Raw genomic sequence first — 9,005 nt, 5'->3', positions numbered from 1 at the left:
TTCCAATTTACGGGATGTATAGAGACGCCGCTTAGGCGCTGTAAAGTTCATTCATACTACATTGTTTAATTGATCGAACAACGAAGATAATCAATGGCCCTCATATCGGTACAATTTGATGTAATTTGGTAACAACTATGTGTGACTTCATTACGACTGACTCGAGACTGTGTACATGAAACAGTAATTCACACATTTTTTTAAAGCAACTATATATCATTTATGACGTAGCCAAGTCAATCTATTTTCATCTGATCAAAACATTGTTCGCCAAATATGATTTTTAGGGGAATTACATGTGTTAGCACAGGCGCACCTTTGTTGTAGAAATGTTACCTATCTTTAAAAACTAACTAATAGGGCGGTACAATTCCAGTCTATCACGAGGCACTTTCATAGGTACTCAGTACACAGGATCCACTAAACCGAATAAACAGACGCAGATTGGCATCATATGCAAACAAGTGTACAAACGCAGCGGTGTATATTCAAAAGTGATTTCTTTTTTTTTCAATATAAAGTATATTTGATAAATAATACAAGTTTTACTACTAACACCTATCAAATTATATTTGGAGTCCTTCACTGTTTTCCTGATTTCTGTTTCAGTTAGTTCTGATGAGTTAAAATTCCATTATCACTGCAAACGAAAACAAGTTCCGCATACAAATTACGGTATGTGATTTCTTCACACGAACATTCTGTAATCTATTGTTCCATCAGGGGTCTGTTGACTTGGCTAGAAACCTTTCCCTTTTTAGCCGTCTCTTTTGATATCTTTCGCCATCCGTTGTCTTTGTACGGTGTGTCTACAGCGGTGACGATTGTCGGCGGGAGACCATTGAGGAACGAAGTCTAAGCTAATCAGCATGGCTTGTGTAAAAAAAAATTGTTGTTTTTAAAACTATAGAAGTCGGCGTGGATTAAGACCTCCTTTGCAGGAGGCCGAGATAATATCATTCTTTGGGAATACCTCACTTTCTTTCACTTTCGAAAGAAAACGAAAGGGAAAAGCTATGGCGGTTTCGAAAGGGAAAGGATTTCTCAGGTATTCTAATACGCATGATTAATTCTACAGGTTTTCAAAGTTCTTGACTTTGGCGGTTTTTTTTTAAATGGACTCTAAACGTTCACATGATTGGAATGCTGTAATGTGGTATCTAACAAGCAGCAGTAACAAGAGACACCCAGACAACTGTGATTAAGTGATTACAAGTACATGGCTTGCTATTCACTCAAAGCATGTTATAGCGTGTACTTTAATGTGTAGTTGGTATTTCCAGTGAGTGTTCTTTAATTCCCCTTACGACATTCACCACAAGGGGAAAACAATTGCACAACTATGTCCTACTTCGAGGTGGTCCCCCGAAGCGATATAAAGGTGCTGTGAAAAACAACATTGTAGTACGGGGAAACGTGGCGTACAACTAACGATATAACGGTTAACGGAGACGACGATGTGGGGGAGACCTGTAATGTCTCTATAATGTCAAGAGACGGCGGAGTTGGAGTGGGGGGGGGACGTGTAACACCTCACCAATGTCAAGTATAAGTTAGTCCAAGTGACCAACCGTGAATCACTGAAGCGATACTGAGGATTCGATACGGTACTTGAGCAAACTAGACTGCAATCGACCAAGTGAAAATCGACTCGGAAACGGGTCGACTATGCCTATATGTGTTTGTTTTTTTACTTTTGAATGGAAATGGGTTATGTACACCATCGGTCCCTGCAAACAAGAATAGCCCACAATAAAGACTTCTTATACAGCAAAAATAAACATCAGTCTTATGAAGACGTGACGACAAATCGTATTTATCGATTTTATAAGTTATAAGTACTTTTTATTGTCTTTGGCTATGCTTGTCAAATAAAAGACCGTGATAGTTTAGGTGTCTGCACTATGTAACATCTCCATATGCTATAATCCAAGTTTTGTATATACAAACAAAACGTCGTATTAAAGAGACCAGTGGAAATCGTCGTCGTCATCATCATCATCATCGTCATCATCATCATCGTCATCATCATCATCATCATCATCATCACCACCACCACCACCACCATCATCATCATCATCATCATCATCATCATCATCATCATCATCGTCATCATCATCATCATCATCGTCATCATCATCATCATCATCATCATCATCATCATCATCATCATCATCATCATCATCATCATCATCATTCCCAAACTGGATATTGAAGTCTGTAACTTTATGGGTTTCGGTTCTTACTTTTACTTCATTGTGAAGAATGCTTATATTCTTTTATCAACCAGGACCGTGACGCCGAATCATGTGTCGTTCTTATGAAGAGTTCTCACCGAACATTCATTATTTTTGGGTACAAAAATATTGGAAAAAATGTCACATTCTTGGTTATCAAGCCTCTTGTGGAGAACTCAGGCATTTCTGTTAACGTAAAGCATGCCCCACAAATAAATTGCATATTTATAAAGGCTGTTTCTGTTACTCTGGTCCCGAAAACCCAAACCCATACTCATTTGAAATCAAGGGTAAAAACAGGAGTCACCATACACGAGTACGAGATCAGAACTAAGCCATTTTAGAATCCAATATGGCCGCCAACATCTCCAGTGTGTTAACTCTGCGAGAGAAAAAAAAGACTTTGTCGGACCAGGAACAAGCTTTCATATGGGGAAGCTTGCAGATAATTCAAGACCTTTCAATTCCAGGGAAATTGGTCTCTGAGGCGCAGTCTATCCTAAGTTTTACCAAAGCCAATTACTCCATTAAAAAAAGTGCGTCGTGTATTTCTATGTTGAGGCCAAAAATTGGGGTCTTACATACTGCTTAGATTGTGACACTGTAACAAAATGAATAATTACTAATGTAAATAGTAAAAAAAAGCCTATCTAATCGTAGAATATTAAAATCTGGTTGTCTCGTCATCAACAGGTGGTTTCCACTATCGCCACGTGTTCTCGTAGTTCACGATGACGTAAGAACCTAAAGAAGCTTAACATTCGGAATCCACTGATAAATTCGTTCACCATCGGTAAAGATGACTGCAATCACGGGTTTTTTTAGATACTAGTAGCACACTGTTTGTTTTCTACTGTGCGGACAGTCAAAAGTGAAAAGTTAACGTCTTTAAGTTGAGAAAGTCAATTTTCGATGTTCGATAAACTCCTTACGTAAGGGATCCAGAAATTGCTTAGATTGTAAGAATTGGGGGTAGTGCAAGGTTGACGTCATGGTTTTACCATTGACCACATGATTGTACAATGACTGGCCATGCTGGCTTGTCGGTAACCATGGTACTAACATACAGGCGACTGCTATATTTAGTATCCCGAAATTGAAATGGCTGGCTATTTTTTTTTTTTGAAAATAGGTCAAAGGTTACATGTCAAATCTTGGACAACGTGGATACAAATTGATATGACGTACATGTTTATCACATTTGGTGTACATACACATGGACTCCGATCCTTATCACCAATGTTGGTTTTAGAAAAAAAAATATTTCCCAATATTTGACCATTCTATAATCATTTACAGTTAAAACAGGGAGTATTCGCCAGAACACTGTACATAACAATATACATACATTTAACTTGCTGGTCAAATCTGATGATTTAGAAAGTTGAAATCGTTGCTTTACTTGCTAGATAAGAGCACTTTTATTGCCGGAGTGAGATTAAAAAAAGAACTTTCTTCAAGTAAAACAACAACCTAACTTGCAAAATGGTCGACTTTGATTGTAAATGCATATGTAACAAATAGTCTTTTGGCGACGAATATTGACTATTTTAGCTGTATGTGTGACTATATGGATGCTATACCAGAGTATCAAACCTCTATGCAATACCAAGACATGGAAACTGACAAGACCTAGTGTCTATGTAATATTAAGCCGAAGACAGGTTCTGGTCCTCAAGTATTTGAACTTGAATCATGTGTGCTTCATCACTGGTTGCAGGAATTGTATACTCTCCAAGGAGTTAGCGGGGCTAGCTGCTATGCCGTTATAGGGCTATGTCAGAGGTCAGGGGTCAGGAACTTGAATTCTGCGCCCAGAGGTCAGCTTTGAGGAGGACAGGTACATTGAAAATACTCATCATTATCAGTATTATCATATTTGATATTTCGGATATTTGCAAAGTTTTTGGCGAGGACCATCTCTCCTCAGACGTAAGAAGAAACACACCTTCGTCAATTTTAAGGTAGAGTGTGCCTCGGTGGCAAATCTTCCAGAAAATCCTCTTTAAAAACTTTGCAAGCTTATTTCTCGTCCTGTTGAAATAGTAAATAAGCTAGGGGTGGTCTTGTTTTCAAGGAAATCGTCATTTTGTCCTCTATTTCAAAGATTTGGTCCGTTACCCCTGATTTTTTCCCCATTGAATTTCATTGATAGCGACATTAAAACGGAGTGGCATGGGATGCCGAACAAGGAATAGAATGATATTGGATAACTACATTATAATGGAGTGACATGGGATATCAACATTGGAATGGAATGAAATGGGATACAGACATTGGAATGGAGTGAAATGGGAAACAGACATTGGAATGGAGTGACATGGGATCCCGACATTTGAATGGAGTGACATATGGGATAACAACATTGGAATGCAGTGACATATGGGAGGCAGACAGTGCAATGGAATGACTTGGGATACTGACATTGGAATGGAGTGAAATGGGATACCGACATTGGAATGGAGTGAAATGGGAGACAGACATTGGAATGGAGTGGCATGGGATACCGACATTGGAATGGAGTGACATGGGATACAGACAATGGAATGGAGTGATATGGGATACCGACATTGGAATGGAGTGACATGGGATACAGACATTGGAATGGAGTGAAATGGGATACCGACAGTGGAATGGAGTGATATGGGATACCGACATGGGAATGGAGTGACATGGGATACAGACAATGGAATTGAGTGAAATGGGATACAGACATTGGAATGGAGTGACATGGGATACAGACATTGGAATGGAGTGACATGGGATACAGACAATGGAATTGAGTGAAATGGGATACCGACATGGGAATGGAGTGACATGGGATACAGACATTGTAATGGAGTGACATTGGATACAGACAATGGAATGGAGTGACATGGGATACAGACATTGGAATGGAGTGAAATGGGATACCGACATGGGAATGGAGTGAAATGGGATACCGACATTGAAATGGAGTGAAATGGGATACATACATTGGAATGGGGTGAATGGGATACTGATATTGGACTTGAATGTAATGGGATACAGACAGTGGAATTGAGTGAAATGGGATACAGACATTGGAATGGGGTGACATGGGATACAGACATTGGAATGGAGTGAAATGGGATACAGACAATGGAATGGGGTGACATGGGATACAGACATTGGAATGGAGTGAAATGGGATACAGACAGTGCAATGGAATGACTTGGGATACAGACAATGGAATTGAGTGAAATGGGATACAGACATTGGAATGGAGTGAAATGGGATACCGACATTGGAATGGAGTGATATGGGATACAGACATTGGAATGGAGTGAAATGGGATACATACATTGGAATGGAGTGAAATGGGATACAGACATTGGAATTGAGTGAAATGGGATACAGACATTGGAATGGAGTGAAATGGGATACCGACATTGGAATGGAGTGAAATGGGATACAGACATTGGAATGGAGTGATATGGGATACCGACATTGGAATGGAGTGAAATGGGATACAGACATTGGAATGGGGTGATATGGGATACCGACATTGGAATGGAGTGAAATGGGATACAGACATTGGAATGGAGTGATATGGGATACCGACATTGGAATGGAGTGAAATGGGATACAGACATTGGAATGGGGTGACATGGGATACAGACATTGGAATGGAGTGAAATGGGATACAGACATTGGAATGGAGTGATATGGGATACAGACAGTGCAATGGAATGACTTGGGATACAGACAATGGAATTGAGTGAAATGGGATACAGACAATGGAATGGAGTGAAATGGGATACAGACAATGGAATTGAGTGAAATGGGATACCGACAGTGGAATGGAGTGATATGGGATACCGACATTGGAATGGAGTGATATGGGATACAGACAATGGAATTGAGTGAAATGGGATACAGACATTGGAATGGAGTGAAATGGGATACCGACATTGAAATGGAGTGAAATGGGATACAGACATTGGAATGGAGTGAAATGGGATACAGACATTGGAATGGATTGATATGGGATACAGACAGTGCAATGGAATGATATGGGATACAGACATTGGAATGGAGTGATATGGGATACCGACATTGGAATGGAGTGAAATGGGATACAGACATTGGAATGGAGTGATATGTGATACCGACATTGGAATGGAGTGATATGGGATACAGACATTGGAATGGAGTGAAATGGGATACCGACATTGGAATGGAGTGATAAGGGATACCGACATTGGAATGGAGTGAAATGGGATACCAACATTGGAATGGAGTGAAATGGGATACAGACATTGGAATGGAGTGAAATGGGATACCGACATTGGAATGGAGTGGCATGGGATACCGACATTGAAATGGAGTGAAATGGGATACCGACATTGGAATGGAGTGATAAGGGATACCGACATTGGAATGGAGTGAAATGGGATACCAACATTGGAATGGAGTGGCATGGGATACCATCATCGACATGAAATATCGACATTTTAACGTAGTGACACGGGGATAACAACATTGAAACGGAAAAAAAGAACAGAAAATTACCCCGTTAAATCCTTATTCCAAATTGATAAAAATACTCACAGTATATGAATTCATTTGGTTATGTTTGATAATGAAAAGCGTCGCTTAAACTTTGTTGGTAAATAATCCATTTTACATTACATGTAACAATGTACGTTTCTTGTACATGAAACAATTACATGTATGCCGCAATACTTTGCTTAAAAAGTAGCAAGCAGTGTGGTTATGAACTTTGTGACATGCACAACGTTTCAACATGTTATCGAAATGAATTTTGGTGTCCTTTATGCAACAGTACCATTTATATTTGGCTTGTCATCAAATATCTGTAATTTGCTGGCCGTATAATTTGAAAGTGTATTACGATTTAAATATTACGTTACAATGCTTGGTTATCTTATACTATACTCGGATTTCGTAGATATTTATTCGAGTTGTTACCCTAAATTTTAAATTTGTCGAAATATGATCTGGTCGCATGTACGTGATATGCACACCATCCCAAGACAACTAAAAGTAGACTAGATGTGTTTCCTCTTCAGTACTCATATTGACTTCGTAATCTTTCATCTACGTTTGGATAGTCGAAGTTTATTTTGTATGCATGTGTGTCGTTTTCAATTGCAGCTATTTCTTCCACCCACCCACGTACGCCAGTCTGTACTATGTACTGAATACAAAACCAAGGCTTTGAATTGACACGCAATATAGTCAATAATAATCGCCAACAAAGTGATATGATCTAGTATCCTGTCTTTCATCTAATTTATTCTTCTTCCACTAGCTATTTTTTTTCCTTTACTGAAAACAAAGTCCACTGACGTTTTGCATATTATTATAACCATTATGACGTATGTGATGACGTCATAGTCAGCACCCATGATTATCAGTCAGTATCATTGTGGTATATTCATATTCGTTGACAGAGAGAATGAAAAGATGCTGAGACTGAGCCTTATCGTGTGGTCAGCGTCATCGAAATAAAACAGATCCCGTGGGTGGTGAGATTGGGTAATGATTGGCTTCTCACCAAAAGTAAATCAACTGAAATTTGATGTATGTTGTTCGTTGTCGCGTCATGAAGATCAAGTTACAACACATGTAGGAATCTTCGCATATTTTCCACCGAAATAAACACTCCTTTCCTACACAGTCTACGTTTTGTCTTGTTTGCACAGCAGAGTTTAAATGTAACTATATTGAATGGCCTTGTGGTATGGAAGAGTGACTGATAGAGTGAAGACTATGAACTCCGTAATGCCATATTAAATGATATATTACAATTGTAAACAAAGGGCGAGTTGGACTAACACTTATATGTTGAACTTTGTAAATTGCTTGATTGGGACGTCAAACAGAGGCTTCAATTGGCACCACCAGTGACAAATCGTGAGCTTCAGTTTAGAAGAGAAAAGAGTGCACGATGCGTTCAAAGAAATGTCTCCCACGTACACATACATGGAGTATATAGAAAAAGTCCGCCTTTTAGATTGTCGTGTGCTTTAATGATGGTAAATAATGTTTTCTTTTTATCAAAGCGATAACATTCGGAACACAGTAAAGGCATTGTGTGGAATGAAGTGTTGGTAAATTTGACGATTGCAGCTAATACGTAGAAGCAACAGGTGTCCATGTCGTAACTCTTGATATCGAAGCCCGCCCTTCATCCAGCAGACGACATATCCTAGATTCGAAGTACATGCCATCTTCAAAACGTATTTTCTCATCTGAACACTCGGCATATTTGCTAGGAGCAATCATTACCCATAATCCCTTGGATTCAACGACAAAATGTCTACCTTCATTATTCCGGGAGTTTTTTGTTTTTTTTGGGGGGGGGGAGGGGAATCATTTCTCTTTTTGCCTGTTGGCATGGTAATAGCATGTCACTCGGTTGATTCGATAGGGATCACTGTTACTCGCTACTTTCAAAATGTACCCTCTGCAAATTATTGACCACTTCATCAACTTGCCTTGGAGGAAAAATGGGAATTAAAAACGGGAAAAGGAAGACTGTGACCGTAGTAGAAGAGTATTGTTTCTAAACAGCCCTACTATAGAAAGCTTAAAATCCGTGGTGTCACATACTTGGGATAAAACTTGTCCATGAAACTAGATGCCCAACTGTTTGTCATCTGAGTTCGTTTCTTTTATATGTTTTCTCTCAATCTGAGGAGGAGAATATGGAGATCGGAGAGTACGGAGAGCACCAGACATTCTTTTCATTCATTCAAAGAAACGTGTGTGTTTGCCACA

Source organism: Glandiceps talaboti, chromosome 4 (genome assembly GCF_964340395.1).
Source record: "Glandiceps talaboti chromosome 4, keGlaTala1.1, whole genome shotgun sequence".
Lineage (NCBI taxonomy): Eukaryota > Metazoa > Hemichordata > Enteropneusta > Spengelidae > Glandiceps > Glandiceps talaboti.
Note: the sequence above shows the minus strand (reverse complement) of the source record.